The sequence below is a fragment of the Anopheles coustani genome, unplaced genomic scaffold (genome assembly GCF_943734705.1).
Source record: "Anopheles coustani unplaced genomic scaffold, idAnoCousDA_361_x.2 scaffold_14_ctg1, whole genome shotgun sequence".
NCBI classification, from domain to species: domain Eukaryota; kingdom Metazoa; phylum Arthropoda; class Insecta; order Diptera; family Culicidae; genus Anopheles; species Anopheles coustani.
The window spans coordinates 694757-704507 of NW_026525390.1; positions in this window are offsets into that span (position 1 = coordinate 694757).

Sequence of the window (9751 nt, forward strand, 5' to 3'; positions counted from 1 at the left end):
GGGAAGTACTTCGGATGTCATCCGATGGTGCTCGGATGTGTTTGTAGGTGGTTGGGAAGTACTTCGGATGTCATGCGATAGTGCTCGGATGTGTTTGTAGGTGGTTGGGAAGCACTCCGAAGGTCATCCGATGATGCTCGGATGTGTTTGTAGGTGGTTGGGAAGCACTCCGATGGTCATCCGATGATGCTCGGATGTGTTTGTAGGTGGTTGGGAAGTACTTCGGATGTCATCCGATGATGTTCGGATGTGTTTGTAGGTGGTTGGGAAGCACTCCGAAGGTCATCCGATGATGCTCGAATGTGTTTGTAGGTGGTTAGGAAGTACTTCGGATGTCATCCGATGGTACTCGGATATGTTTGGAAGTGGTTTGGAAGTACTTCGGATGTCATCCGATGATGCTCGGATGTGTTTGTAGGTGGTTGGGAAGTACTTCGGATGTCATCCGATGGTGCTCGGATGTGTTTGTAGGTGGTTGGGAAGTACTTCGGATGTCATCCGATGGTGCTCGGATGTGTTTGTAGGTGGTTGGGAAGCACTCCGAAGGTCATCCGATGGTGCTCGGAAGTGTTTGTAGGTGGTTGGGAAGTACTTCGGATGTCTTGCGATGATGCTCGGATGTGTTTGTAGGTGGTTGGGAAGTACTTTGGATGTCATTCGATGGTGCTCGGATGTGTTTGTAGGTGGTTGGGAAGTACTCCGAAGGTCATCCGATGGTGCTCGGATGTGTTTGTAGGTGGTTGGGAAGTACTTCGGATGTCATCCGATGATGTTCTGATGTGTTTGTAGGTGGTTGGGAAGTACTTCGGATGTCATCCGATGGTGCTCGGATGTGTTTGTAGGTGGTTGGGAAGTACTTCGGATATCATCCGATGATGCTCGGATGTGTTTGTAGGTGGTTGGGAAGCACTCCGAAGGTCATCCGATGGTGCTCGGATGTGTTTGTAGGTGGTTGGGAAGTACTTCGGATGTCATCCGATGATGCTCGGATGTGTTTGTAGGTGGTTGGGAAGTACTTCGGATGTCATGCGGTGGTGCTCGGATGTGTTTGTAGGTTGTTGGGAAGCACTCCGAAGGTCATCCGATGATGCTCGGATGTGTTTGTAGGTGGTTGGGAAGCACTCCGAAGGTCATCCGATGATGCTCGAATGTGTTTGTAGGTGGTTGGGAAGTACTTCGGATGTCATCCGATGGTACTCGGATATGTTTGCAAGTGGTTTGGAAGTACTTCGGATGTCATCCGATGATGCTCGGATGTGTTTGTAGGTGGTTGGGAAGTACTTCGGATGTCATCCGATGGTGCTCGGATGTGTTTGTAGGTGGTTGGGAAGTACTTCGGATGTCATCCGATGGTGCTCGGATGTGTTTGTAGGTGGTTGGGAAGTACTTCGGATGTCATCCGATGGTGCTCGGATGTGCTTGTAGGTGGTTGGAAAGTACTTCGGATGTCATCCGATGGTGCTCGGATGTGTTTGTAGGTGGTTGGGAAGTACTTCGGATGTCATCCGATGATGTTCGGATGTGTTTGTAGGTGGTTGGGAAGTACTTCGGATGTCATCCGATGGTGCTCGGATGTGTTTGTAGGTGGTTGGGAAGTACTTCGGATGTCATCCGATGATGCTCGGATATGTTTGTAGGTGGTTGGGAAGCATTCCGAAGGTCATCCGATGGTGCTCGGATGTAATTGTAGGTGGTTGGGAAGCACTCCGAAGGTCATCCGATGGTGCTCGGATGTGTTTGTAGGTGGTTGGGAAGTACTTCGGATGTCATCCGATGATGCTCGGATGTGTTTGTAGGTGGTTGGGAAGTACTTCGGATGTCATGCGATGGTGCTCGGATGTGTTTGTTGGTGGTTGGGAAGTACTTCGGATGTCATCCGATGATGCTCGGATGTGTTTGTAGGTGGTTGGGAAGCACTCCGAAGGTCATCCGATGATGCTCGAATGTGTTTGTAGGTGGTTGGGAAGTACTTCGGATGTCATCCGATGGTACTCGGATATGTTTGCAAGTGGTTTGGAAGTACTTCGGATGTCATCCGATGATGCTCGGATGTGTTTGTAGGTGGTTGGGAAGTACTTCGGATGTCATCCGATGGTGCTCGGATGTGTTTGTAGGTGGTTGGGAAATACTTCGGATGTCATCCGATGATGCTCGGATGTGTTTGTAGGTGGTTGGGAAGCACTCCGAAGGTCATCCGATGGTGCTCGGATGTATTTGTAGGTGGTTGGGAAGTACTTCGGACGACATCCGATGGTGTTGGGATGTGTTTTTATGTGGTTGGGAAGCACTCCGAAGGTCATCCGATGGTGCTCGGATGTGTTTGTAGGTGGTTGGGAAGTACTTCGGATGTCATCCGATGTTGCTCGGATGTGTTTGTAGGTGGTTGGGAAGCACTCCGAAGGTCATCCGATGATGCTCGGATGTGTTTGTAGGTGGTTGGGAAGCACTCCGAAGGTCATCCGATGATGCTCGGATGTGTTTGTAGGTGGTTGGGAAGTACGTTGGATGTCTTGCGATGGTGCTCGGATGTGCTTGTAGGTGGTTGGGAAGTACTTCGTATGTCATCCGATGGTGCTCGGATGTGTTTGTAGGTGGTTGGGAAGCACTCCGAAGGTCATCCGATGATGCTCGGATGTGTTTGTAGGTGGTTGGGAAGTACTTCGGACGACATCCGATGGTGTTGGGATGTGTTTTTAAGTGGTTGGGAAGCACTCCGAAGGTCATCCGATGGTGCTCGGATGTGTTTGTAGGTGGTTGGGAAGTACTTCGGATGTCATCCGATGTTGCTCGGATGTGTTTGTAGGTGGTTGGGAAGCACTCCGAAGGTCATCCGATGATGCTCGGATGTGTTTGTAGGTGGTTGGGAAGTACTTCGGATGTCATCCGATGGTGCTCGGATGTGTTTGTAGGTGGTTGGAAAGTACTTCGGATGTCATCCGATGGTGCTCGGATGTGTTTGTAGGTGGTTGGGAAGTACTTTGGATGTCATGCGATGGTGCTCGGATGTGCTTGTAGGTGGTGGGGAAGTACTTCGGATGTCATCCGATGATGCTTGGATGTGCTTGTAGGTGGTTGGAAAGTACTTCGGATGTCATCCGATGGCGCTCGGATGTGTTTGTAGGTGGTTGGGAAGTACTTCGGATGTCATCCGATGATGCTCGGATGTGTTTGTAGGTGGTTGGAAAGTACTTCGGATGTCATCCGATGATGCTCGGATGTGTTTGTAGGTGGTTGGGAAGTACTTCGGATGTCATCCGATGGTGCTCGGATGTGTTTGTAGGTGGTTGGGAAATACTTCGGATGTCATCCGATGATGCTCGGATGTGTTTGTAGGTGGTTGGGAAGTACTTCGGATGTCATCCGATGATGCTCGGATGTGTTTGTAGGTGGTTGGAAAGTACTTCGGATGTCATCCGATGGTGCTCGGATGTGTTTGTAGGTGGTTGGGAAGCACTCCGAAGGTCATCCGATGGTGCTCGGATGTGTTTGTAGGTGGTTGGGAAGTACTTCGCATGTAATCCGATGGTGCTCGGATGTGCTTGTAGGTGGTTGGAAAGTACTTCGGATGTCATCCGATGGTGCTCGGATGTGTTTGTAGGTGGTTGGGAAGTACTCCGAAGGTCATCCGATGGTGCTCGGATGTGTTTGTAGGTGGTTGGGAAGTACTTCGGATGTCATCCGATGGTGCTCGGATGTGTTTGTAGGTGGTTGGGAAGTACTTCGCATGTAATCCGATGGTGCTCGGATGTGCTTGTAGGTGGTTGGAAAGTACTTCGGATGTCATCCGATGGTGCTCGGATGTGTTTGTAGGTGGTTGGGAAGTACTTCGGATGTCATCCGATGATGCTCGGATGTGTTTGTAGGTGGTTGGGAAGTACTTCGGATGTCATCCGATGATGCTCGGATGTGTTTGTAGGTGGTTGGAAAGTACTTCGGATGTCATCCGATGGTGCTCGGATGTGTTTGTAGGTGGTTGGGAAGCACTCCAAAGGTCATCCGATGGTGCTCGGATGTGTTTGTAGGTGGTTGGGAAGCACTCCGAAGGTCATGCGATGGTGCTCGGATGTGTTTGTAGGTGGTTGGGAAGTACTTCGCATGTAATCCGATGGTGCTCGGATGTGCTTGTAGGTGGTTGGAAAGTACTTCGGATGTCATCCGATGGTGCTCGGATGTGTTTATAGGTGGTTGGGAAGTACTCCGAAGGTCATCCGATGGTGCTCGGATGTGTTTGTAGGTGGTTGGGAAGTACTTCGGATGTCATCCGATGGTGCTCTGATGTGTTTGTAGGTGGTTGGGAAGTACTTCGGATGTCATCCGATGGTGCTCGGATGTGTTTGTAGGTGGTTGGGAAGTACTCCGAAGGTCATCCGATGGTGCTCGGATGTGTTTGTAGGTGGTTGGGAAATACTTCGGATGTCATCCAATGATGCTCGGATGTGTTTGTAGGTGGTTGGGAATTACTTCGGATGTCATGCGATGGTCCTCGGATGTGTTTGTAGGTGGTTGGGAAGCACTCCGAAGGTCATCCGATGATGCTCGGATGTGTTTGTAGGTGGTTGGGAAGCACTCCGAAGGTCATCCGATGATGCTCGGATGTGTTTGTAGGTGGTTGGGAAGTACTTCGGATGTCATGCGATGATGCTCGGATGTGTTTGTAGGTGGTTGGGAAGTACTCCGAAGGTCATCCGATGGTGCTCGGATGTGTTTGTAGGTGGTTGGGAAGTACTTCGGATGTCATCCGATGATGTTCGGATGTGATTGTAGGTGGTTGGGAAGCACTCCGAAGGTCATCCGATGATGCTCGGATGTGTTTGTAGGTGGTTGGGAAGTACTTCGGATGTCATCCGATGATGCTCGGATGTGTTTGTAGGTGGTTGGGAAGTACTTCGGATGTCATGCGATGGTGCTCGGATGTGTTTGTAGGTGGTTGGGAAGTACTCCGAAGGTCATCCGATGATGTTCGGATGTGTTTGTAGGTGGTTGGGAAGCACTCCGAAGGTCATCCGATGATGCTCGGATGTGTTTGTAGGTGGTTGGGAAGTACTTCGGATGTCATCCGATGGTGCTCGGATGTGTTTGTAGGTGGTTGGGAAGTACTTCGGATGTCATCCGATGGTGCTCGGATGTGTTTGTAGGTGGTTGGGAAGCACTCCGAAGGTCATCCGATGGTGCTCGGAAGTGTTTGTAGGTGGTTGGGAAGTACTTCGGATGTCATGCGATGATGCTCGGATGTTTTTGTAGGTGGTTGGGAAGTACTTTGGATGTCATTCGATGGTGCTCGGATGTGTTTGTAGGTGGTTGGGAAGTACTCCGAAGGTCACCCGATGGTGCTCGGATGTGTTTGTAGGTGGTTGGGAAGTACTTCGGATGTCATCCGATGATGTTCGGATGTGTTTGTAGGTGGTTGGGAAGTACTTCGGATGTCATCCGATGGTGCTCGGATGTGTTTGTAGGTGGTTGGGAAGTACTTCGGATGTCATCCGATGATGCTCGGATGTGTTTGTAGGTGGTTGGGAAGCACTCCGAAGGTCATCCGATGGTGCTCGGATGTGTTTGTAGGTGGTTGGGAAGCACTCCGAAGGTCATCCGATGGTGCTCGGATGTGTTTGTAGGTGGTTGGGAAGAACTTCGGATGTCATCCGATGATGCTCGGATGTATTTGTAGGTGGTTGGGAAGTACTTCGGACGACATCCGATGGTAATGGGATGTGTTTTTATGTGGTTGGGAAGCACTCCGAAGGTCATCCGATGGTGCTCGGATGTGTTTGTAGGTGGTTGGGAAGTACTTCGGATGTCATCCGATGTTGCTCGGATGTATTTGTAGGTGGTTGGGAAGTACTTCGGATGTCATCCGATGATGCTCGGATGTGTTTGTAGGTGGTTGGGAAGCACTCCGAAGGTCATCCGATGGTGCTCGGATGTGTTTGTAGGTGGTTGGGAAGCACTCCGAAGGTCATCCGATGGTGCTCGGATGTGTTTGTAGGTGGTTGGGAAGCACTCCGAAGGTCATCCGATGGTGCTCGGATGTATTTGTAGGTGGTTGGGAAGTACTTCGGACGACATCCGATGGTGTTGGGATGTGTTTTTATGTGGTTGGGAAGCACTCCGAAGGTCATCCGATGGTGCTCGGATGTGTTTGTAGGTGGTTGGGAAGTACTTCGGATGTCATCCGATGTTGCTCGGATGTGTTTGTAGGTGGTTGGGAAGCACTCCGAAGGTCATCCGATGATGCTCGGATGTGTTTGTAGGTGGTTGGGAAGCACTCCGAAGGTCATCCGATGATGCTCGGATGTGTTTGTAGGTGGTTGGGAAGTACGTTGGATGTCTTGCGATGGTGCTCGGATGTGCTTGTAGGTGGTTGGGAAGTACTTCGTATGTCATCCGATGGTGCTCGGATGTGTTTGTAGGTGGTTGGGAAGCACTCCGAAGGTCATCCGATGATGCTCGGATGTGTTTGTAGGTGGTTGGGAAGTACTTCGGACGACATCCGATGGTGTTGGGATGTGTTTTTAAGTGGTTGGGAAGCACTCCGAAGGTCATCCGATGGTGCTCGGATGTGTTTGTAGGTGGTTGGGAAGTACTTCGGATGTCATCCGATGTTGCTCGGATGTGTTTGTAGGTGGTTGGGAAGCACTCCGAAGGTCATCCGATGATGCTCGGATGTGTTTGTAGGTGGTTGGGAAGTACTTCGGATGTCATCCGATGGTGCTCGGATGTGTTTGTAGGTGGTTGGAAAGTACTTCGGATGTCATCCGATGGTGCTCGGATGTGTTTGTAGGTGGTTGGGAAGTACTTTGGATGTCATGCGATGGTGCTCGGATGTGCTTGTAGGTGGTTGGGAAGTACTTCGGATGTCATCCGATGATGCTTGGATGTGCTTGTAGGTGGTTGGAAAGTACTTCGGATGTCATCCGATGGTGCTCGGATGTGTTTGTAGGTGGTTAGGAAGTACTTCGGATGTCATCCGATGATGCTCGGATGTGTTTGTAGGTGGTTGGAAAGTACTTCGGATGTCATCCGATGATGCTCGGATGTGTTTGTAGGTGGTTGGGAAGTACTTCGGATGTCATCCGATGGTGCTCGGATGTGTTTGTAGGTGGTTGGGAAATACTTCGGATGTCATCCGATGATGCTCGGATGTGTTTGTAGGTGGTTGGGAAGTACTTCGGATGTCATCCGATGATGCTCGGATGTGTTTGTAGGTGGTTGGAAAGTACTTCGGATGTCATCCGATGGTGCTCGGATGTGTTTGTAGGTGGTTGGGAAGCACTCCGAAGGTCATCCGATGGTGCTCGGATGTGTTTGTAGGTGGTTGGGAAGTACTTCGCATGTAATCCGATGGTGCTCGGATGTGCTTGTAGGTGGTTGGAAAGTACTTCGGATGTCATCCGATGGTGCTCGGATGTGTTTGTAGGTGGTTGGGAAGTACTCCGAAGGTCATCCGATGGTGCTCGGATGTGTTTGTAGGTGGTTGGGAAGTACTTCGGATGTCATCCGATGGTGCTCGGATGTGTTTGTAGGTGGTTGGGAAGTACTTCGGATGTCATCCGATGGTGCTCGGATGTGCTTGTAGGTGGTTGGAAAGTACTTCGGATGTCATCCGATGGTGCTCGGATGTGTTTGTAGGTGGTTGGGAAGTACTTCGGATGTCATCCGATGATGCTCGGATGTGTTTGTAGGTGGTTGGGAAGTACTTCGGATGTCATCCGATGATGCTCGGATGTGTTTGTAGGTGGTTGGAAAGTACTTCGGATGTCATCCGATGGTGCTCGGATGTGTTTGTAGGTGGTTGGGAAGCACTCCGAAGGTCATCCGATGGTGCTCGGATGTGTTTGTAGGTGGTTGGGAAGCACTCCGAAGGTCATGCGATGGTGCTCGGATGTGTTTGTAGGTGGTTGGGAAGTACTTCGCATGTAATCCGATGGTGCTCGGATGTGCTTGTAGGTGGTTGGAAAGTACTTCGGATGTCATCCGATGGTGCTCGGATGTGTTTATAGGTGGTTGGGAAGTACTCCGAAGGTCATCCGATGGTGCTCGGATGTGTTTGTAGGTGGTTGGGAAGTACTTCGGATGTCATCCGATGGTGCTCTGATGTGTTTGTAGGTGGTTGGGAAGTACTTCGGATGTCATCCGATGGTGCTCGGATGTGTTTGTAGGTGGTTGGGAAGTACTCCGAAGGTCATCCGATGGTGCTCGGATGTGTTTGTAGGTGGTTGGGAAATACTTCGGATGTCATCCGATGATGCTCGGATGTGTTTGTAGGTGGTTGGGAATTACTTCGGATGTCATGCGATGGTCCTCGGATGTGTTTGTAGGTGGTTGGGAAGCACTCCGAAGGTCATCCGATGATGCTCGGATGTGTTTGTAGGTGGTTGGGAAGCACTCCGAACGTCATCCGATGATACTCGGATGTGTTTGTAGGTGGTTGGGAAGTACTTCGGATGTCATCCGATGGTGCTCGGATGTGTTTGTAGGTGTTTGGGAAGTACTTCGGATGTCATGCGATGATGCTCGGATGTGTTTGTAGGTGGTTGGGAAGTACTCCGAAGGTCATCCGATGGTGCTCGGATGTGTTTGTAGGTGGTTGGGAAGTACTTCGGATGTCATCCGATGATGTTCGGATGTGATTGTAGGTGGTTGGGAAGCACTCCGAAGGTCATCCGATGATGCTCGGATGTGTTTGTAGGTGGTTGGGAAGTACTTCGGATGTCATCCGATGATGCTCGGATGTGTTTGTAGGTGGTTGGGAAGTACTTCGGATGTCATGCGATGGTGCTCGGATGTGTTTGTAGGTGGTTGGGAAGTACTCCGAAGGTCATCCGATGATGTTCGGATGTGTTTGTAGGTGGTTGGGAAGCACTCCGAAGGTCATCCGATGATGCTCGGATGTGTTTGTAGGTGGTTGGGAAGTACTTCGGATGTCATCCGATGGTGCTCGGATGTGTTTGTAGGTGGTTGGGAAGTACTTCGGATGTCATCCGATGGTGCTCGGATGTGTTTGTAGGTGGTTGGGAAGCACTCCGAAGGTCATCCGATGGTGCTCGGAAGTGTTTGTAGGTGGTTGGGAAGTACTTCGGATGTCATGCGATGATGCTCGGATGTTTTTGTAGGTGGTTGGGAAGTACTTTGGATGTCATTCGATGGTGCTCGGATGTGTTTGTAGGTGGTTGGGAAGTACTCCGAAGGTCACCCGATGGTGCTCGGATGTGTTTGTAGGTGGTTGGGAAGTACTTCGGATGTCATCCGATGATGTTCGGATGTGTTTGTAGGTGGTTGGGAAGTACTTCGGATGTCATCCGATGGTGCTCGGATGTGTTTGTAGGTGGTTGGGAAGTACTTCGGATGTCATCCGATGATGCTCGGATGTGTTTGTAGGTGGTTGGGAAGCACTCCGAAGGTCATCCGATGGTGCTCGGATGTAATTGTAGGTGGTTGGGAAGCACTCCGAAGGTCATCCGATGGTGCTCGGATGTGTTTGTAGGTGGTTGGGAAGTACTTCGGATGTCATCCGATGATGCTCGGATGTGTTTGTAGGTGGTTGGGAAGTACTTCGGATGTCATCCGATGGTGCTCGGATGTGTTTGTAGGTGGTTGGGAAGTACTTCGGATGTCATCCGATGGTGCTCGGATGTGTTTGTAGGTGGTTGGGAAGCACTCCGAAGGTCATCCGATGGTGCTCGGATGTGTTTGTAGGTGGTTGGGAAGTACTTCGGATGTCATCCGATGGTGCTCGGATGTGTTTGTAGGTGGT